Source organism: Limanda limanda, chromosome 17 (genome assembly GCF_963576545.1).
Source record: "Limanda limanda chromosome 17, fLimLim1.1, whole genome shotgun sequence".
In the NCBI taxonomy this organism is placed as follows: Eukaryota; Metazoa; Chordata; class Actinopteri; order Pleuronectiformes; family Pleuronectidae; genus Limanda; species Limanda limanda.
Window position 1 is genome coordinate 24,197,692 of NC_083652.1, and position 23,091 is coordinate 24,220,782.

General features: G+C 43.8%; 1 pseudogene; it reads left to right on the forward strand.

Annotated features, from left to right (window-relative positions):
- Positions 1-17,039: 17,039 nt before the first annotated feature.
- On the forward strand, positions 17,040-21,315 carry LOC133023421 (medium-chain acyl-CoA ligase ACSF2, mitochondrial-like; annotated as a pseudogene).
- The last annotated feature ends 1,776 nt before the right edge of the window (positions 21,316-23,091 follow it).

A 23,091-nucleotide genomic window follows, 5' to 3' on the forward strand; every position in this document is an offset into this window, starting at 1 on the left:
TTCCAGTGAACGGTGTTCATGTCCGTGGTGTTAACATGCGATGACATCTTCAGGGAGTAAATGGATTTTTGACTTTATACCTTCAAGGGATCCGATGAAACTTAGTTGACAAACAGAAAGTTCCTCAGTATATAATATTTTGAAAGTGGAATAATCCATTACACCTTTTTTGACCCATAAAAACAAGATTGTGTATTTGCTACTTTTTCCAATGAGAGGATTTGCTGCTTTTTTATGTTTTAGTTAATTGTAATCTGATTACTTTTGAACTGTTCAGACAAAACAGGACGTAAAGATTTCCCCTTGAGCTCTGGAGACCTGTTATAGGACCTGAAGGATTAATATGTTACATTAGAAAATAATTTAACTGATAATGATGATTATCATTACGTAGGCTCAGTTGCTATAATCGTAAGTTATTAGAATAATTTTTATTTTATATAAATATCTCTTACTTATTAAAGCTATAACTTTATATTTTACATTTTGACTTTGTTGAATGTTTTGGATCATTTCAGATCTGATATAATACTCACAGTGGTGCTAAGGGATTACTATTTTTCCATATTTCGTGGTTTGGAATAAAAACACCATCATATGCTGTGCACTTTCCTCCGTTCCGAGGATCAGTGTGTGCCGAGGTTACAGAGATTGATATCAGGGAGCTGGGCTGGATTCCTCTGCGCTGGTTCCTGTGGTGATGGGGGGGGCTGTGTGTCAAGGTCAGTGTGAAAAGCCTCTTTGTTTGGGCGCAGCCTGGTATGAGGGAGAGGACTGGAGACGGATCTGAATACAGCCCTGTGACTGGGCACGCAGCACCGAGCAGCACTCTACAACCACACTCCAAATTTTGATTGGCAGGCACAATTTTGCTCAACCTCCCTGTTTCAATGAAAGCCTTTTTCATCACCTCAAATAAAACACAGGGAACCAATCAGGTTATTGGAAGCCACAGCAGCAGTAGCAGCCTGCGAGCCGGGCTCGGGAGGATCACGTCCAGCTCAAGGCCACGGCTCTCTTTGTTTCTCCTTTTCACTTCTGGAGAAATGCACCTCGAATGTCTTTCGGGTAAATTGCCCCCACGTAGACAATTGGTTTCTCAGACAGCGCTGTGCGTTAAATTAAATGTCTGAATTCCAGCTGAAAGCCAGCGGTCCCAGGATTGCTCACTGGGAAATGCAAACAGAGTTTCTATGGCAACGATGCCTCGCTGTGAACCTTCTCGCTCTGGCTTTAAGACCGGGAGCCTCAGATGAGGAGGAGGAGGAGGAGGTGGAGAAGAAGGGTCAATAGGCATTACTTGACTGTTGGGTTTTTGGTTGGTCCAGCTGTTCTGGTTGTCAGGCCTCCCTCCCTCTCTGGACAGTCGCTCGACTGGGATCACACGGGTTTGAGCAGCTGCTGGTCGCAGGAGCACAATGTGTTCAGGTGACTCTTCTGTGGAAACTATCAATATCTATCCAAAGTTCTGAGGATGTACGCTGTGCCTCATCTAATCCAGATCTTCTGCAAGAAAGATCCGACAATGTATCACAATATAAACCTCCTACGTGTCGGTGACACTAAAGTTTTCAAACCTTCCGATAAATCTCCATCTGAAAGACAAAATTAATCAATCAATGACAGAATATATTTAACATATATTTAAAGTCTCTCTGTTTGTGTCACAAGCTACAGATGTGTAGTTTTGTGCACTGGCTGATAAATAACTCTTTCTCTGTGCTTGATAAGCAAATCAGATCCAAACTCAAACACATAACCTCCTCCCTTAAATTCGATCAGAACACTGGGGGCAAAAACATAACCTCATTTGCAAAGGTAATGTGATGAGATAAGAAAAAATAACTGCAGATAATGTTCATTAATCACATGTCAGTAGGGATTTTTCGTTTTAGTGTCCCTGGATACAGCTCATTCTATTCATCTGGTTTTATATATGTGCACATACAGTCACTTGCAACTTCACGGGCAAGGTCAGATTTAGCTGTATTACCGTTGGGGAGAACCAGTTTAAACCAGACAGGAATATGTGGATTTGTACCAGTGAGTGTGATTCACTGAGAAGTCACTGTATGGTCATCTCGTGGGCGGAATAAAAAAGAAAAAACGACTATAGAGAAATCGCAGCCACGGGCAAAGTGCAGAGTCACTTGGCAGAGAGGAGGGCAGCCGAGTTGAAGGGCGAGCGAGAGGACCCCAGCGGAGAGAGAAAGCCTGGGAGCTCAGTGTAGTGGCTAATATTTGATGCCTCTCTGGGAAGCGCTGGAATGTGGAGAATGTGTTGACTTCACACACGCGTGCACAGCTTCCCCCAGTGCTGCTGCCGTGATTAGCTGGAGTCAATGGAGTCTCTGTGGTTTTCTCTGTGTGTATGTGCATGTGTGTAAGTGTGTGTGTGTGTGTGTGTGTGTGTGTGGCCCTAACATCAGCACTCCACCCTGGCAGCGAGGTATCTGCCACCCTCACTGAGCTACACCCTGCAGCTTCAGACACAAACACCTCAGGCCCAAAGAATCAAGTGGCCCAATATTAATCATTCTCTTGTGATATTTAGTTTATGTAATAACATCTCCCTTCAAATCCGGATCGCAGGATTCTCCAGTCCTCGTGTTCATGAATCAAATCCCACTGCAGCAGAAACAGGCCCAAAGTCGAGGAATCATTTCTGTTTAATTGGATTTGCCCTGGTTCAATTATTGCATTTTCCCAGAGGGCTGAAAGACGTCCCAGTCCACAGCCTGTGGGCTGCACTGGGGCAGAGTCAATGCATGCTAACATGCTAACATGCTAACATGCTGACAGGGACGATGCTACCATCCCGATGTTTCCCTAAATGTTTCCCCTGTAATATTAGGAGCCGATCAATAACACCTAATAACAAATAGAAAATAACACCAACAATAAGTGCAGTACTGAATCCTGCTGGCTGTGTTCATGATGTGTCATTTTCTGCTAAGGTCATAGGTCACACGGGAATGAAATCTTTCTGTGAATGTTTTAAAAGTTAGGGTTGGTGATCCTGGAAAAGCTAGTAAGAGGCGGGGCTACGTGTTGAAGAACCGAGCTTCTCGTCAAAGCCACGCCCCCAGAACACGTGAACGCACACTGACTGACAACTGAAGCTACGTGACCTGCTCGCTAACTCCTCGATATCGTCTCTGGTTTTGATCATTGATGGTTTTCAGGACTTGAGGTTTTCATCAAATAGGATAAATGTTTTTCCAGATACATCTTGCCAAACCTAACTTAAGTTTGAGTGAAATAATTTGCTTGCGGCTTTTCGATCTTTGTTAGCGCCTCATGGTTTCCGCTCTATGCGCCTCATGATCTGTGTTTGTATTTTGCTGAGTACCAATGGGCCTGAAATGGTAATATTCATCAGAAATGTACCTTTACTTTAGTATTGTAATATGATCATATTTGCTTATCAGCAATAAACATAAAATACAACTGGGCTTGATGCTAATTCTAATAGCACCTTCTCTGCACCTTCAACTTTGGTGCGATATAAAACAATCCATCCAATAGATTGTAAAACATTTCAGTCTGGACTCAAGTGTTTAACTAATTGTGGCAAAGAAATCCACTTTGTGCCTCAATATAAAAAAATAAAGAGTTATACATGTGGATTTGGTTTGACAACACTACATGTGGATGTCCTGGTTCAGTTCCCTAAGTGTGTAAAACTCCTCAGACAGAGCGGTTCAACACCAATAAGACGCCTCGCAGAATGCTCATGAATCCCCAGCGGGTCACGAGTTTCCAAGTCGTGAAATGCCTCGCAGCCGTCTCCTCTGCCTCTCCCACCGAGGCGGTATGGCGGGATTAAGGGTTGGGGGGTGTTGGGTGTCTTCTGGCAAAAAGCGATTGTAGGGTCACAGCATGGGCCTGCGCGTCTCGAGATCAGGTCTCAAAGGGGATCAGGGGGATAGTGTGTGCACTGACTGAGCAAAGAGAGCGTGAAGAAGATGGTTATGAGATCAGGGTTGCCTCGTTTTTTCCCTGAGGGTAAAACTGTCATGACAACGAATTCACTCAAATTCAGTAATTTAGGATCACATCCACTGAAAAAGGATTTGGTAGCGCCGGCCTGCGTGTTCCTCACAGAGCTCCGCCTCCCTCTTGGCTGATGTCTGTATTATGTCTTGTTATTTCTGCGTGTGAACGGTGATGTGCCGCTGCAGTCTGCTCCGACAAGGCCGTCTCCTTCTTCTGTTTGTTGCAACATCGTCCTTTTTACTCAATGAGTGAATGTGTGCGGCCGCGGTCGGATCACATGGGGGGGGGGGGGGGGCTCCTACCACCCCCACAATGCTCAGCAGCCCAATAACGGAGCGGAATTTGGCTCCGAGAGACGTCAAGCAAACACTGCGCAAATGACACTTTTATTTACTTGCCGTCGCGTCCCCTCCCCCCCGACGACCTTCATTCACTGGGAGCCGCGGGGCCACGTCCAGGGGCGCCATGGCAACAGCAAGCCTTGTCAACACGGGGGACAACTTTCTCATGATGTCATCACAGCGCAGGGGTTTGGCGTCTCTGTGGAAAACTGATGAAGCCTCTCTTTGAGTGATCAGAGTCCCGGCTGGACTGATGTATTTACTCATAAACACGTATTTGTATATGTGAGAACCCACATATACTTACGTGATCATGATGTGTGACAGTTAATTCCTTTTTTGTTTTTGGAAGGATCAGGTTTATCTCATTTTAATGATAAAAGTCACGTTTTAACTGATTTCAAGCACAAAAGCTGGTCTCGCCTCTTTCCCTGTTTTCTTTCCCCTGTGTCATTAATCCTCAGTTGCTTCTTGTCTAATTGTGACCGTCCAGTCTGCTCCTTTGCTCTCAGGCCTGTCACAGTCACAGTCAGGGAGGCAGAGCTGCAGTTTGCACCGACCAATGAGGACCACTGGCTTTGACTTGCAGGCGGACCCCTCCCTAGCAACGAGGCCCACCCCCCTCCCTCTGACCTCTGACCTGGGCTGTGGCCCCTGGATGACAGGAGAAGAAAAAAAAAAAAAGGCTGTTTCAGTCTAAATTCAGCCGTCAGACCCTGGAGGAGACAGAGGCGTGCCCCCCCGCCCCGCCTTTTAGAGGAAACTCACATCTCTGGGCATTGTGGGAGCGACAAAGATCGTCAGCCGATGGCGGGACAAGTGCAGAGCCTGATGGATTGTTGCATCTGAACGTGTGACGTTTGAAGAGTGTCCAAATTAGGAGCATAATAGGTTGTGTGACGGATAGGTAGGAAGCGAACACTTAGATTTTCACACAGGAGCGGATGTGAGCTGTTTGCGTTCGAGACAGAGAATGATTGATCGATTCTTGTGGGACGAGGATTCAGCAAAAACAAAAAAAAAAGGAAACAGATGGAAATTGCTTCGTTTTTACAAAGTTGTCAACTGGAGGGTTGCATGCTTGAAAACAATGTAAGATCACGACTCAGCAAACTCCATGAAATCAATCATATATTTACAAATGACAAACATTGCATTGCCTCTTTCGTGACATATAAATTGGAAGCATACAACAGTGGTTGTAATCTTCAATTATGTGCAAAACTGAGTCGTAATCACACAAGACAGCACATGCACCAAAACCACATGTGTTCAGACTTTAACACAAATTCATGCTTTTGCACCAGTATAGCCATGTGGTAACCTTCTCCTGACCCGTGTTACAGAATGAGCACGGATCTCTCATTTAAATCATCAAATAAACATAAATAAAATATGTTAAAAGAAATATATATATAATAGCTGCAAAACCTTTTGTGCATTCTTCTTTAACAATGTGTGTGCATGTCGATATGTGTTTTGATCTGAACCAGTGACAGAGCTGCATCAGAGGAATTCAGCGCCTGTCACACACTTTTCTCAGGCATAGCACAGCTCAACACACGTCAAACAGAATAAACAGCATTTTGAGATGAAACCAGTTTGAGTTTCTCTCAATGCTCCGTTGAATTATAGATTGAGGGTAACATCTCAGGCTGAAGCAGAGGGATTTTCATTAAAATCATTACTGCTTGTTAAACCAGTGCGCTGAGTTCTGAGCTGTGGCAACAGTTATCAAGTGGACATGTGTTGGCAACAGCTGAACGGTCAGCTGGGAAATGGCTGAGTCCAGGGAAAGTGGAGCTGCAGGGGCTCACACACTCGTATGCGTGTGTGTGTGTGTGTAGCTGTTCCACATAGTGGCTTTGCACAGGTGACAGCCAGTGACCCTCAATCAGAGTTCACGACCCTGTTATGTTGTATGCCTGCTATGCTAAAGGTCAAAGGTCAACAGGATTGATATATCCACAACAGCGATGCGTAAAGAAAGTCAAGCAGCAACTGGATGTGACTTTTAGGCCTGTGAATATAAACCACTTGCAATGATAAAACAGAGGCTGAGGTACGGTGGCCCTGAAGTGCAAATCACAATGACAAATGAAAAAACAAAACAACAAATTAAAAGACGCAACGGCAAATAAGAAAACACAATGACATTAACTTCTAACAGAAAATGAAAACCCCTGTTATCTTTTTGTGATCCCCCTGGGCCCCCTTGTGTTTTCTTGTTTGTGTTTTTTCAGGGCCACCGTACAAAGGACATTTTCTGAAGCATCGGAACTGAACTGATATCTGTTTGTGGTTCCAGTCCTTTGCTCCACTTGCAGTGTTTTCACTCCCGTCGAGTTTACTCCATCGCAGAGTGAAGAGACAAGTGTTGTCTTCATGACATAATGTGCAGAGTTTTGGGGGATTATCACTGCTCAGCTGTGGAATGCTTGATATGTCTGAGTGGGGAAACCACAGAGGGAGCGGCGATGAGGACACAGCAGCTTCACTCTCTGCTGACAGGGACATTTTTCTTTTCAGTTTTTTTCAGAGTGAAGCTGCAGAAAGACAGAACCTTCTCTCACTCTCCTCCAACACTGCTGCTATGATTCAGGCAGACATTAGAGCTATTTTTCTATTAAATACGCATATTACCAGTGTGATGAATTGTCTTGAACTTGAGCCGATAGAGCAGTTTTTACTTCTAGAAATAAATATGAAAATGAAGTCGCATTTGTATAAAACATTGTGGATTTGGTCTCACTCATTCTGTTTGAATTAACTTAAACATTTTCTTTAAGCATTTGGCATATGAACATATGTAATTTTGACTTTTTAAATTCTGGGATTGCTCTCATAATCTGTTTACGTTGTCTAATCTATCACAATGATTGTTGTATCATTGTATGACAATAGCATTCCAGCACATTGATCTGACACATAACAACAATGAAGTAAATTTGACAAAAATGTGGAAACAACTGATTCAATTACAGAGGGAAAATATGGCACTTTGTATTTACTTGTATTTGGTAGCTCTAGCTTTTGATGATTTGTAGCTTTAGGATTAAAATCTGGTAACTTTATAAAATATGATGAATGATTGATTGGTTTAATTACCCAGCAACAACTAGTAAGCTTCACTCTGAAAGGGCACATTTAAATGCTGCTCATAACAAGGACTGATCTTAACGTGTGTTATCTCTTTAAATACTAAATATACTTTTACTTTGAAGAAATACTCGCAGGACTTCATGAGCACTATTAGTGGTATTTTTTAACTTAAGAAAGCATCTGAATACCTAATGCCTGCAAATTGCATGACATTGCATGTGTTGAAATGTCAATGCATGGAAATGTAGACTTGATACCAGCAAGTTGTCTTCATGACAGACAAAAAAACAGATTTTAAAATGAAAATGAGTGATTACCTCAGACAGATGCTGCCCCCTGTGGGACAAAAGTATGTTGACATAGAACTTGTGTGTTTTGTACTGCATTAACCCACAAACCAAAAGCAATAATAGCAGCAGTGAGAGCACAGAGAAAAGACTTTATGTTTAATGTCTCGCTCCCATCGCAAAGAGGCCGCTTGCATTTCCAGCTGCTGTGAAATGTACATTCATGCTGCAGGGATAACACAAGCCTGGACATGAGTGAAACCGCTCAGTAAAAGCTGTGGTGTTATGATCATTGGTACCACAGACATGCTGTCCATGCACTGGTGGACCACCTCCGCCTAAGGACTATCCGTTAGAATGAAGGCAACACTTCCTACCTGCAGACATGAGTCAATACGCAAAGATAAGATGCAGGAAACTGACGATATGGTGTCTGTCCCAAAGACAACAGTGACCTCATGAGGGAGGGAAACCCTACTCTGCTTTCTGTTCAGAGGGACTTGGCCGAGCGTGCACTGAAAAACTCATCAGCGTGTCCACCAGGGGCAGACTTTCACTTACTGTCGGGGGACGTTTCTTGCCAAATTTAGAAAGAAAACACCGTCGGTCAGATCAAGTTGAGTTCACGACGCCTGGTAAGAAATCCAATAATAAAATAACAGCTGTTTGCCCGTGAGAGAGCAGTGAGGTTGTTTTCAAAGGGCCTGTGAACACTCACGACCTTTGACTCCTGTTAGTGATCACAAAAATAAAGGTTAACTTCCAGGAAAGACTTATTAAGAAGACACCAAACAAATATGTCATGTTTGATTTTCCACGTTCATACAGCTCGTACAGAGGAACATGTCACATCTGGCCTGACTCCTTAAGCTACGTTTATGTTGTGTTTTATTATTCATTCTGTGTTTCCTGTTTCCTTTTGTTAGAATGGCCCCAGTGGTCCAGTCAATGTGCGGGTTGTGACGGTGGAGCCAGGCGTGCCCCAGGATCAGAGGTAGCTGTGGACACTTCAGCATGTGGGACTGGTTGGTCTGGCGTGACTCAGAGGTTTGAGGGTTGTGGAGCTGATCTAAGAGGGTTCGGCTCACAAGTACTCCGCCTTCTACAAGCGAGACCTGCCTTTCTTTGGGCACCTGGGGCCGGTTTTTCAAAAGTAATCTGATCGATTACGGCTATCGGATTGGATCAAATCTTGAAAATGGGTATTTCAAAAGAAAAAAAGGATTCAGAAATTGGATTGGATCACGTAATCTAATCTTGTTGTTGATCCGGATCAAACCTCGAGTTTGGGTTTTTCAAAACTTTTTGGAAGGATTGGGATCATTGTGATCCCAAAAATCAGGATTAAACTGATCCCAGCAGGAGGGTGGATTCATGGTGGATATCAGTAATAAAACTAGGTAACTAAAATTGGTTAGTTAAATAATACAACATTTATATCATGCATTTTACAGTATTTATATTTATTCATCAATTTCACTTGAATTGTTCAACAGGAAGTACATAAAGTAGGTAGGCTATGTAGGGCAACAAAAGACCACGCTGAAGCCAAGAACAGCCAAACAGGCAACAACCCATATAAGAGGGTGAATACACAGACATAGTCCTTGATATTATTGGAGGTGAAAGGTCCGAAGCTCTGCCTGGGATCCAAGATGTTGCAGAGGATGGTGAGCCTGTGATGACAGCAGAAAGTGAGCCTTCTTCAGAAAAACTTATTCTTAATCTCAGCCCTGTAATCGAGGGAGAAGGTCAATCACAGGTGGAGCCAGAAGGCCTAGTTCCCACAGGACCCCCAGAGAGAGGCTCAAAGCACCCAAAGAAAGATGGTCTGGTCCTTCAGACTCATGAGGCCACGGGCTGGGTCAGGCTGAAGGCCCCTATGCCAAACAGATTGAATAGCTCTGCAGCAAAAGCCTGGAATGAAGACCAGTGTCAGCTTCACCCAGAGGCGAGCTCAACCCATCAGGTGGTGAGTGATGAACATGAGTCTGGCCTCCTAAGTGGGAAAGGTGTGTGGCTGAAGGGTGAATTCAGTTTTATGCCAAGTTGCTTAACCTGAGCCGCAAATGCCCCAAGCGCCTGCTCGTGGGCGGCTGCTCTTTGCCTTGTTTCAGCACTCCCTCTACGATTACTTTTTCCAGAGAAGAACTCATGAATGTCCGACGTTCCATTCCTCAAACCCTTTCACCGGACTTTACCGACCCAGACACTTTTTTGGAGATTTTGGCCGGAGGAGCAGCCGCTCTCTGTGGAGCTTGGAGGAGACGCAGGCGAGGGAAGCGTGCTGGAGCGCTTGTTAGACTGCGAGAGCGGGGGTTCCGAACTCCGCTCCCGGCGTTACACCTGGCAAATGTTCGCTCTCTGCCCAATAAAATGGAGGAAGTGCTGCCCTTAAACAAGATAAACAGGGATTTATCAGGATCTTCTGCGCTGTGCTTCACTGAAACCTGGCTTGGTGAGTCCATCCCTGACAGCATCCTTCATCTGCCGGGCTTCATACTCCACCACGCGGACCGCGATACGGAGTTAACGGGGAAAACGATGGGAGGAGGAATCTGCTTTTATATCAACACAAGTTGGTGTACAGATGCCACAGTGCTATGGAAAATATGCACTCCTCAGCTAGAATCCATCTCCATTAACCGCATCCATTTTATTCACCGCGGGAGTTTTCCTCCTTTATTCTGGTCGGCGTCTACATTCCACCTCAAGCCTGCGTTAGCGAGGCACAGCGGCACCTGGCTGACGGGATTACCAGCACGGAGCGGAAACACCCGGACTCTATTCTGATTATCCTTGGGGATTTCAACCAAGCAAATCTCAGCCGTGAACTGCCAAAATACAGGCAGCACATCAAGTGTCCCACCAGGGACAAAACCACACTGGACCATTGCTACACAACATTAAAGAATGCATATGGCTCTGTTCCCCGTGCAGCTTTGGGACTCTCCGATCACTGCCTGCTTCATCTCCTCCCAAGCTACAGGCAGAAACTAAAATCTGCAAAGCCTGTGGTGAAAACTGTGAGGAAATGGACCAAGGAGTCAAAGCTGGAGCTACAGGCCTGCTTTGACTGCACTGACTGGAGCGTTTTTGAGGCTGCGTCTCCATCACTGGACGAACTCACTGACACTGTGACGTCATATATCAGTTTTTGTGAAGGCATGTGCGTACCCACCAAAACGTACTGCATCTTTAATAACAATAAACCGTGGTTCACAGCAAAGCTCAAGCGGCTTCGTCAAGCCAAGGAGGAGGCCTTCAGGAGTGGGGACAGGATCCTGTTCAACCAGGACAGAAACACACTGACTACGTTTACATGATGGCAGAAACCCGATTTCGGCTGAAGCCCGGTTTCTCTATCCATGGGGGGTTAACTGCTCTATCTCAGGGTACATGGCACTGAGAAATCCGACTCTTGTCCGAAAGCATTTCATACCCCGCTACGATAGGTGGCGCTGTTTTCATTACAGCTAGTGGTGATCCAGCCATTTCCGCTTGACCTCGTCACCACTAGCAACACAAAAACAACAACAGCCTTCAACTCAGCATGCGAGAAAGATGAGGAACGGAGAGCAAGGTGAAGCTACGTCCCTCTACATGATGTTGTGCATGTTTACTCTAGGAGTACTGCGAATGCGAACGGCGCATTTGATTAGAATGGTTTGTTTGTTTGTTTGTGCCGGCCGGCACCGGGCAGCGACATTTTATCTACGTGTCGACTTCCGGGTCACGGCCAGGGAGGGAGGGAGGGAGGAGGGGGGGCAGGATCTCAAGCTTGCGCAAAGACGTCTTCTCCAGTTGTTGTCTAGCTTCCAGAGTTACATGCGCGCGTTGTCCGATATACAGCGAAATCCGATCTACTTATCTGGGGGTGGTTATCCGACTTCTGTCGGACACAAGAAATCTAGATTTGTGGAGTTACATGACATGGATCTTCGATTGAAACCCGACAACGCCAGAAATCGGGTTTCAATCGGACACATGTAACCGCAGTGACTGATTAAGGAGATCAGAGGAGCAAAGAGAAGCTACTCTGAAAAGCTGAAGAACCGGTTTTCAGCCAACGACCCTGCATCAGTGTGGAGACATCACCAACTACAGGAAAACCTCCCCCCAGCCCACGGAGAACCCCAAACTGGCTGAGGATCTGAATGTGTTCTACTGCAGGTTTGATGACCCCACATTCACACCTCTCACCCGCTCCAACTCAGACTCCACACAATCATCTGCACCCCCTGTCATCACCTCCCCCCTCCCCCCTGACTCCCCACCGGCCCTGACGGTCTTTGAAGAGGATGTGTGCCAGCTCTTTCAGAGACAGAAGACAAGGAAGGCATCAGGCCCAGACGGGGTGCCACCCTCCTGTCTGAAAGCCTGTGCAGAGCAGCTGGCCCCCATCTTCACACGGATCCTCAACAGATCTCTGGAGTTGTGTGAAGTCCCCTCCTGCTTCAAACGCTCCACCATCATCCCAGTCCCTAAGAAATAAATGGTCATGAAATCCTTCGAAAGACTGGTGTTGACCCATCTGAAGTTCATCACAGACCCCCTGCTGGACCCCCTGCAGTTTGCCTACCGGGCAAACAGGTCAGTGGATGATGCTGTCAACATGGGGCTGCACTTCCTCCTGCAACACCTCGACTCCCCAGGGACCTTTGCAAGGATGCTGTTTGTGGACTTCAGCTCGGCGTTTAACACAATCATCCCAGAAGTCCTCCTCACCAAACTCACCCAGCTCACTGTGCCTGCCTCCACCCGTCAGTGGATCACAAACTTCCTGACAGACAGGAAGCACCCGGTCAGTGAGCACTGGTGCACCTCAGGGGTGCGTGCTCTCCCCACTGCTCTTCTCTCTCTATACAAACCCATCTGTTAAAATCCTTAAATCTGCAGACGACACTTCAGTCATCGGCCTCATCAGGGATAATGATGAGTCTGAATACAGGCAGGAAGTCGAGCACCTGGCCCTGTGGTGTGGTCGCAACAACCTAGAGCTGAACACGCTCAAAACCGTGGAGATGACAGTGGACTTCAGGAGGAGCCCCCCAGCACTGCACCCCCTCACCATACTCAACAGGACTGTATAGGCTGTGGAATCCTTCAGGTTTCTGGGATCCACAATCTCCCGGAACCTGAAGTGGGAACCCAACATAAATAAAATCATCAAGAAGGCCCAGCACAGGTTGTACTTCTGACGCCAGCTGAGGAAGCTCAACCTGCCTCAGGAGCTGCTGATCCTGTTTTACACTGAAGTCATCGAGTCTGTTCTCTGCACATCACTAACTGTCTGGTTCGGATCAGCCACCGAATCGGATAAAAATAGACTCAAACGGACAGTCAGGTCTGCAGGAAAGATCATCGGTGCCAACCTGCCCACCATCCAAGAACTGTACACTTCCAGAGTCAGGAAACGGGCAGGAAAGATCACTGCAGACCCCTCACATCCTGGAAACAACCTGTTTCATCTCCTCCCCTCTGGGAGGCGCTACAGGTCTCTGTTCACCAAAACCTCCAGACTCAAAAACTGTTTCTTCCCACTCGCCGTCTCACTTCTGAACAGCCAACCCACTGCGTCACTGTGCAATAACCCTGGATCTGTATAATAACCACTGTCAAATTACTCCCAGAATTATATTTAATTATAATTATATTTAATTATATTTATTTACTTCACCCCTACTGTATCATACTGCTTAATATTTATCCCTGTACTTCTTTTCTTTCTTTTTTCCTAGACCATCGTTCTGTTTGTGTTTGTATTGTTTTGTTTAGTGATGTGTATTCTGTGCAAGCACACTGAGAACCACTTCATCATGTCACATTCCTTGTTTGTGTAAACTTACTTGGCCAATAAAACCTGATTCTGATTCTAAAGGAATCATATGCAGCACACAGCACAGCAGAAACAGATGGAAATAGGCCGGGTGACGGGAAATCACTGGATGAAATGAGCTGAGTCATGCAGAACTGTGTGTGCGTGTGTGGTTTTTTTTGTGTGTGTTTGTGTGTATGTGTGTGTATACCTACTACCTACTCATCATCGTAGGTTGGGAACTCCTCATCAGCCAATCGCCTTAAGCACCTCAGTCATAGCTACGCTCTCGGCCTTTCCAGTAAATGTTTTGGAAGTTGTGTCTCTTGTGCTCGTGTTCTCGTTTTCTTGAACTGTTAGGATTTCAATATTTTTAACTATAGTCTGTGCTGACAGAATTCCAACCAAATAAAGCTAGAGGCAGTTTTAGCTAGATATTATGCTTCATCCAAATGTTTTTAATAACCGTTGCTGTTTAGTCAAGGATGAGTGATTAACCAAATTACATTAAGGTGTCCTTTTAAAGCCCATCTCTAAGTACAGTTAATGTGCAATGTTTTTTCTTTTCTTTCTCTGTTTTCATTATTTTTGAGCCATTTTACAAAAGTTTCATCCACAACTGTGGCTTTGTGACAATGACTGTGATAACAATGTTTTGTTTTTTAGTATGGAGAAGTTGGTGCTCTGTTGCAATGAGCCCAGTGAAGCTAGTGAGAGCTGGATCTGCGAGAAGGGTAAATATATCTGTTCTCTTTGGAATATAAATCTTTGTTCCACACCTTTTTCTTTTTAATTCTGTGCTGCCTAGAATTAGATATTTTTTCAGTTTCACCTGCAGTTGCTTTTATTCCACATTCAAATCATCCATTTGAAATTCAATAGTCAAGACATGTTTAATCTATTTACAGTTGGAATTTAAACTAGGAGTTTGATTCACCCCCCATATAACTCTTGTTAGACTCTGGAGACCTAAAAATAAATAAATAGTTTCACCATTTAAAAGAAGAATAAATCTAAATCCATTAAAGGTCAGAGGTCAAATACACTTTAACTCATAGCGCGTTTCATCTTCAATGAAAAGCACAAAGCCATAATAAAAGCCCCTCCGTTTACACACTTTATTGAATGTCATATCTATAATTATATTTAAAATGTATTTTGGACCCTTTAACTTTTAAATTCAGGGAAGACAGGTTTTTATTTTTTGTTTTGTTTTATCTGTTATCTTAACATCCAATGCTCTTAATTTAAAAGGTGATGTTAAGCTCTATTTTTAGTTTTTTATTTCATCATGAAGGAAATTGTGGCAGAATAACTTTTAAATTGTTTTGTTTTGTTTCAGCTGTCAACTCTGAAACGTCTGATTGAATCTCATTTCTCACACATTTGTCCTTTGTATGTGATTCCTGTTTTATCACAGGACAGTTTGACCTCAAAGTTTCTGAATTATCGTGAACAGAAGCAGAATACATTTTGGAAAAGGGTTTGAACTCAAATACTCAAACGCTGTCATATCTGCTTCTTATTGAAATGCGGCTTGTCGATCATTTAATATTTCATGAAATGCCAAAGATTTCTGTCACTCTGCTGCACTTTTGTTTCGTTTGAATCTTTTTATTTTTTAATGTCCACTGATTTGGCCGACCACACCTCAAAAGTTTTATTGAAATTGTTGACTATCAAAGGAGGGTATGTTTTGTTTCAATTATTTTGTTTGTTTGTTTTTTAATTATAAGCTTATAGAACCATTAATCTCAATTACGCATCGCAGTAAATTAATCACTTTTCTGTTTTTTTCCTTTCCATCTCTGGGATCTGGGCTTCATGTCTCCACAACCCACTCCCATCCGGTGTCAACTCCACCTCCTCCACCCGACCCACTATACGCCCTGCACCTTGCTTGTACAGTGCAAGCTTAAAACACCTGGCCTGTAGGCGAGTATCAATTCAACAAAAGGATCTTTACAAGGCTAAGATCCAGATCATTGACTTTTAAAATTGAAAAAAAAGCCTCACTGACAATTCCTGATAATTTTGTTCTTGGAGCAGATCGGAAAGAAGCTGAAATCTGAATAGCTCGCTCCTAAACTCTGTATGGTCACACAGAACCGAATGGCCCTGGATCTGCTACTGGCAGGGGAGGGTTATGTGTGTACTATGATAGGAAGTTCTTGAAAGGCATTTTTTTCCAAACTGCCCCTGGTGGCTGAGTGGCTGGAGCCCTCTCCACCTCTACGTACCATGACATGACATGGCTCTAGACTCTGAAATTGCTAAAGAGATCACCACGGCTCTGATGAAGGAAAACATGCCTCATCCCCCAGCTGATCTGATGCTGTGGATGCTGAAGCTGAAGCGGAGGACGAAGCTGTTTGCTGAGGATGAAGGAGATGCTGATGATGATGATGTATGAGGACGGGTTTGCACTGGATGGGATGAAGGTTGGGGGGTACATGAAAACCCCAGTAAGTGGTCACACCCTAAAGGGCGTGAAAAGAGGGTCTGTTAGGATTTCAATATTTTTAACTATAGTCTGTGCTGACAGAATTCCAACCAAATAAAGCTTGAGGTAATTTTAGCTAGATATTATGCTTCATACAAATGTTTTTAATAACCGTTGCTGTTTAGTGACAATAATGAATCTTTTACTTGTCCTCATAATTCACTTTTTTGATATTAAAGCATATTTTCCTTAGCTGCATTCGACATCAGACAGAGTTCCAGGAGCTGTCTGATAAGTTCTGGAGGTCGGACAGAGCGACTTTGTTGACTTCATTTTGGGACATTGTTTGGGTTCAGTTGCTGCGAATGTTTACACAGTCAGGTTTGTTTTCATATAGCTGAAAACATAATATTCTTTGCTTCGCTGGACAACAGTTTTGGCCGTCATGGCATCTGCTGAGTCAAGGCCTTTAATAAAGTAAACAGGTTGCCGAGCAACTATAGCGTCATTGGGAGTGTCTCCCTGTTCACTTCCGTATTCAAATGCCAGGAGGATGGATTACGCCTGCGCACTTCCGAGGAGGAGGAACGAAGATCTACTGTTATAAAATAGACAGACGCCGGATGTTCGTGGCGCTCTGATACAACTAATGTACTGGAAGCTCATTGCTTTGCTGTAACCTGTTCATTGTTTCCTAAATAAATACTTTGATTGAGCAAACCGAGTTTGGCTCGTCTTCTCTTAAAGGATAAACGAACACGCTTTCATCATAACCCAGGACATTCCATTCCATCCAGGACATTTTATCATCAACTGCTTTGCTACCACCCCCCCAGGCATCGTCAGTCACCTCACCTGCCCTGCTCCCCCAACTCACAGACGTTTGTCTTGTGTAGGATATTCAATGTTAATCATTGAACAGTGAAGACGAGTGTGCATCAAAGATTAACAAGTGGCCAGATCCAGCTGGACCATACAGGCTGACAAACTGTCTTCTACTCAGCTGTATTCAGGCTGAATATTGACTGTGCGATAGCCACTTCAAATCGATGTCAGCATTGATCTCTTCTTCGGTGCTGAGGTGCTGCGCTCAGCAGAACTCTGGACTCATGCAGCAGGAGTTTGCTCCAGTGGTAAGATTATGCTCTTGTTCAAATGGAGTCACAACTATATTTATTAGAGACGTTTGGGTTTGTGAGATGTTCTGTTATTACTGAATAACCGTTTGATTTAGATTGGAGGTGCCTACCATCATCACAGGCATTTTAATTGATCATAGTTGATTTAAAGTTACTAGTTTTACCTAGACAGTCTCTGTTTACAAATGTGTATTTGATTATCCACAATTTGTGCACAACCTGAATACACATTATTTAACATACATTATACATGTTTTTAATTCTCACTCCACGTTTATCCATTTTTACTTTCTAAAATCTTCAAGTGCAGCGGTATATTCCTATCAAGTATATTAAATAGATATTTGTGAGATTCTTAATTTTACAAATTCTTTAAGATTTGTGCACAGATTGTCTCATAGGAATCGATCGCCTCCATTTCCTTAAGTTTTTTAATTACCTCCAGCTCCCATTATAATCTTTGAGCACTGTCATGTAGAGGACGAGTTACCAGTGGGACATGTCTTAAAAAACTTTGTGAAGCTCTAATCAAAGCCTGTGCTTTCCTTTAAACGAATGCTGCTCAGTGCCAGGTCGCTCCACGTGGACAGTCCTCCTCGCACTCCCACTCTGACCAGCAGCTATGTCCATGGCACCTCCTCCGTCTCTCTGCGGTCCCACACTGTGAGCCAGAGCCTGGACCCCACGGTTCAGCGCTGGCCTGACCGTGAAGCTGTGGTTTTCCTGCAGGACGGCGTCCGGAAAACCTTTGCAGAGTTTCAGCAGGATGTGCGTCTCACATTTTTTGCATTTTATGAGCCATTATAACCATCAGCCTTAAACACAATAAAACTAACAATGACACCATACGTCTTCTATTTTAATATTATCACTCTTTAAAAAACAGTGAGAGTTAATCATTGCACTCACTTTATGAGATGATACTAGTTTGACCTTTTGACCTGCAGGTTGACAAGGCGGCTGCAGGTCTCCTCGCTCTGGGCCTGAAGCGAGGCGACCGACTGGGAGTCTGGGGACCCAACACATATGAATGGATCCTTTTCCAGTTCGCGTCAGCCAAGGCTGGAATCATTATGGTCAGATAGGGAGACTTTATATGTACTTTTGGTTATAGTCATAGTCATTCGATCGGTGAGAGGATAAACTGAGCCCCTGCCCTGTGTTGTTGTCCTTGCAGGTGTCACTGAACCCAGCCTATCAGCTGAAGGAAGTGGAGTTTACTCTAAAGAAGGTAAAGGCTTTTGACACATCTGACATCTGACAATTCACTAGTTTCATTCAAAGACGATAGAGGAAGAATATAAAAGAAACAGAATGAATATGTTGGGTCCAGGTCCAGTGTAAGGCGGTGGTCTGCCCTACTCACTTTAAAACCCAGAAGTTCTGTGAGATGCTGAGGGAGATCTGCCCAGAGACTGACCTGACATCAGCCGGTTTAATCAAAAGCTCCAGATATGAAACAAATCTGCCTGAATGTATCACCATCTGTTTTTCTGGATGTAGTATAAAGATCCTGTCTGGGCTCTCCCAGGTTGCCAGACTTGCGAATGGTGGTTTTGACCGACAGCAGACAGCCGGGGATGCTCCACGTAGACGATGTGATTCAAGCGGGAGAGAGTCGGCACCACCGAGAGCTGACGGAGCTACAGAGCAAGCTGTCCTTCGATGACCCCATCAACATCCAGTTCACCTCGGTAAAAAGAGAGTGACTAGGGGCAGAAACTTGGACTCTGGGCAGAAAAGGTCTCTGTTTCTTCTCATGTTCAACTCCACGGAGAAACAACAAAAAGACGAACCTGGATTGATCTGTCCAAAAATCCAAGAGGATTCTCCCTACCCTGTCTAGTGCCCCTGAGCAAGGCACCTTACTCCCCCAACATCTGCTCCCCGGGCGCCGTACATGGCTGCTCACTGCTCTGTGTGTCCTGCACCAGATGGGTTCAAAGCAGAGGTTACATTTCCCTCCTTCATGAGTGTGCTTGTGCATGTCTGTGCATGTGTTTGGGACAAATAAATGTATCTTAACCTGCATTAATGCACCACATGCAACTTTCACCGACCCAGGACTTTGTTAGAAACATTATTTGTAGCATCTCATCTTTAGCTCTTTGAGGCGTTGATTCCACATGAAAGATTCCTTTGAGATTCATGGTCATGTTGACAAGATCACATGTCACAGCTCCACATTCATGCTGACCCTCTCCCTTTGCCACACATCCTAAAGGTGTTCGAGAGTATCTGATAACCACGATTTAAATGGAGTCATGTTTGTGTTTTAGGGCACTACCGGAAATCCAAAGGGAGCTGTTCTTTCCCATCACAATATTGTAAATAATGCCAACTTCGTGGGTCTGCGAATAGGCTACGCATCAAGAGTAAGTCCTTATTTGTATCTCGTTTGAAAATGCGTGAAATCAGTGAAATGTGAGTAATTCTGTTTGCCGTACTTTAACCAGCCTGGGGTGCGAATTTGTGTGCCTGTGCCCTTGTACCACTGCTTCGGCTCTGTGCTCGGAGGGATGTGCATGGCAGTGCACGGCGTCACACTTGTCTTCCCTGGGTCGGCCTACAACGCCCAAGCCAATTTAGAGGCCATTCAGAGTGAAAGGTGCATGAAGTTCATCCCCAAAGTTAAATTAAAATGTATAACGTAAACATTCACTGCCTGCACCTACTTATTGTTTCTCAAGGTGCAATTACATCTATGGCACTCCCACAATGTTCATCGACTTGCTGAGCCAACCAGATTTGCACAAGTATGACTTGTCATCGCTTGAAACTGGTGAGAAGTTTCAAAGTTAAAACTACGTCATGTTGAATTTGGTGCGATGTTCATCCGTCCTCTGAGCTGCCTTGTCCGTCTGTTGTGCTCCAGGGTTCATGGGAGGTTCTCCGTGCCCCCCGGAGATTGTGAGAAAACTGAAAAAAGACATGAACATGAAAAATATGATTGTGAGCATACGAATATTTAACCAAATAAATCAAACATTTACTTGTCCATCGTAAAAAAACATGCATCTGCCGTGTTTTGCCAGTTGGGCTACGGAACCACTGAGAACAGCCCCGTCACATTTTTGTCTTTTCCACAAGACAGCGAAGAGCTGCAGGAAAATACATCCGGCTGTGTCATGCACCACACTGAGGTAACCCCCCTCTCTTTTTCTGCAACCTTTATCAACACATCTCCACGATGACGAAGAATGAGCCTGTAACTATACAGGCAAAGGTGGTGGACCCCAGTACAGGGGAGCTCGTCCCTCTGGGGGCATCAGGAGAGCTGCTGATCCGAGGCAGCTGTGTCATGCAGGGCTACTGGGACGAGCCGGAAAAAACCAGAGAGGCTATCGCCCAAGATCGCTGGTACAGGACCGGGTGAGATGAATGTTGACTGACGACTTTACTCAACTCAACAGAAGAAAATGCATTTATGTATAGATACTTGAAAAGTTATGAGCACACTTTAGTTATTTCTCCCCCGCCCGCAGTGACACAGTTAGCCTGACGAATCTTGGATACTGCCGAATTGAGGGACGTATTAAGGACATGATCATCCGTGGAGGGGAGAACATCTACCCTGCTGAGATAGAGCAGCTACTCCATACACATCCACAAGTGCAGGAAGTGCAGGTGAGAGTCCCGACCAGTGGAGGGCAGCAAAGCATCTTTAAACAGTTGACATTTCATCCACTGAGAAGTTACCTTAATCGTCTGTTTCTGTGTTTCTGAGGTGGTTGGAGTGAAAGACGAGCGGCTGGGGGAGCAGGTGTGCGCCTGCATCAGGCTGAGGGAAGGTCAGACCTGCAGCACAGAGGAGATTAGAGCGTTCTGCAAAGGACAGGTGATACATAAAACTCAACATTTGTATGAACACAGTTGAACACTTTGTGGTCTGATGTGTGTTTTTTGTTCTTTCTAGATTTCTCACTTCAAAATCCCACATTATGTGATCTTTGTGGACAGCTACCCCCTGACTGTCTCTGGAAAGGTAACTTCTGCTCCAAGAGTAAAACGTCTAAACCATCAACATGATTATTTTTGATTTAACAAGATTAAACTAAGATGGCTACTTCCTTATTTTTCTTTTTAGATCAAGAAGAACATATTAAAGCAGGATATGGAGAAGAACCTGGGCCTTTAATTTGTGGACTGATGGACACTGAAGGAACCTGCTGAGAAAGAAAGAAGTCTTACACGTTTTTGTACTGTTTAAATTTGTATGTAATTATTAAGAAAATTTAGATTTTTGATAGTGGTTCTTTATCTTTGATCATGATTGCACATTATTAACATGGTGACAGTTTTATGCCACATACACTGTATTGTTACCTCATCTTTACTTGAATACACATTGATTCAATACGTTTAAGTTGTGTCTCTTTTCTTGTGGTAGCTTGTGAGCCAGACACAACTATATGTACGTATCGAAAATCTGTATAAAAAACTATATTTAAAAAATATCTAACTTTAAAAACAAAGATTAGATAATAATTTTGAAAATATTTAACAATTCAGTGATCAAAAATGTATGATATGCAGTTTAACAAAATAAATTTCATAATATAATTTAATCTATTCAATAATAATAATAAACGCTTGAGTGGTGGTAATGGTAACAATGGAAATCCTTTAAAAAGCTTTTTATAAGCTATACAATACTAATAATGTGGAAGAACTCCACACAGTACATGCATTGTCTTGGTAGTGCACAGTTTAATCCAAAACCATATTCAAAATCAGTAGTTGAATATCCACAGAAAATAAAGATACAAACTTTGTGTAACACTTCCTTTACAATAATGCCATATTTTATGTTTCCTATCATTTTATTAGGTACGGACGAGCCTGAAGGACACAGCTGTGCTGATCGTGTTCTGTCTCTTATGGCAAAGAAGAAAAATGAAACACTGGGTTCTTATCTAAAGTGTATCAAATCAGAAAGCAAAAGATAAACATTGTTCTAATAAGTGTTCATTTGAATATATAATGAATATAGAAATGAACTCTTTTATCCATGACACTAAGCATGACTGCCAACTCTGAACAGTTGAAGGCCTTCTTTAGTTAGGGAGGAAAACAGTCATCCATTTGTATTATGTTACAAAACAAGTTCAACTGGCCTGGATGTTCCCCACACCTTCCTCTTGATGTGAACCAGTCGAACCCGACAACCGGCTGCGTAACAAAATCAAAGTGAATAAATAAGTCAGCCGTGGGTTTGTGGGAAAGAAACCTGGGAATAAAAAAAATGCCAGAGTTTCCCTGAAGTTATAAAATTAGATACAATCAGAAAGAACCAGAACAATGAAAACCTGAGAGAATGTGGAACGGGGGAGTTTCTAAACCGGCTTCTTCTTGACCCTGAAGTATTTGAATGATCTTCTTCTTTGCCACCGAACACCATCGTCCTGGGGTTACTGTAAAACGTCTTATTTACGTGAAGGCTCTCGCCAGCTGTAAGAAGCATGTTCTAAATCAACATGTCCTGTCTGAGTCCAAACGAAAGTTTTACAGCCAGCGGTAAAAGATGAAGATCTTCATCCGTGTTCGTCTGATGGAAAGTTTGTTCTGAAACCTTCAGTGGAAGAAACAGATTCATGTGTTCAGGCCTAAACCTGCAAAAATCTGAGCTCTGTAAAAACCATGGACCTGTTTTATTAGGTTTGATTTAATGTTAATCATTTCAAATCATGGGAAACAACTTTTTAATTAAGTCAGGGCTGGAAAACTCTTTTATATGCACAGAATAAGAAGAAGAGATCTTTAGTTCAACAGTGGAAACATCAGACGATATAAAACCGTATCGAGTGCCTGTTTGACACAAGATGGCTGCGTGGACCATCTTTATTTACATAATGTTTCACATCAGCACTTCCTGTTTTCAGCCCCAAACTTAAAGAGGCCTCATGGAAACTTCCTGATGATCTGGTGACAACTGCTGGTTGAAGGAAACAGAGTTTGAGAG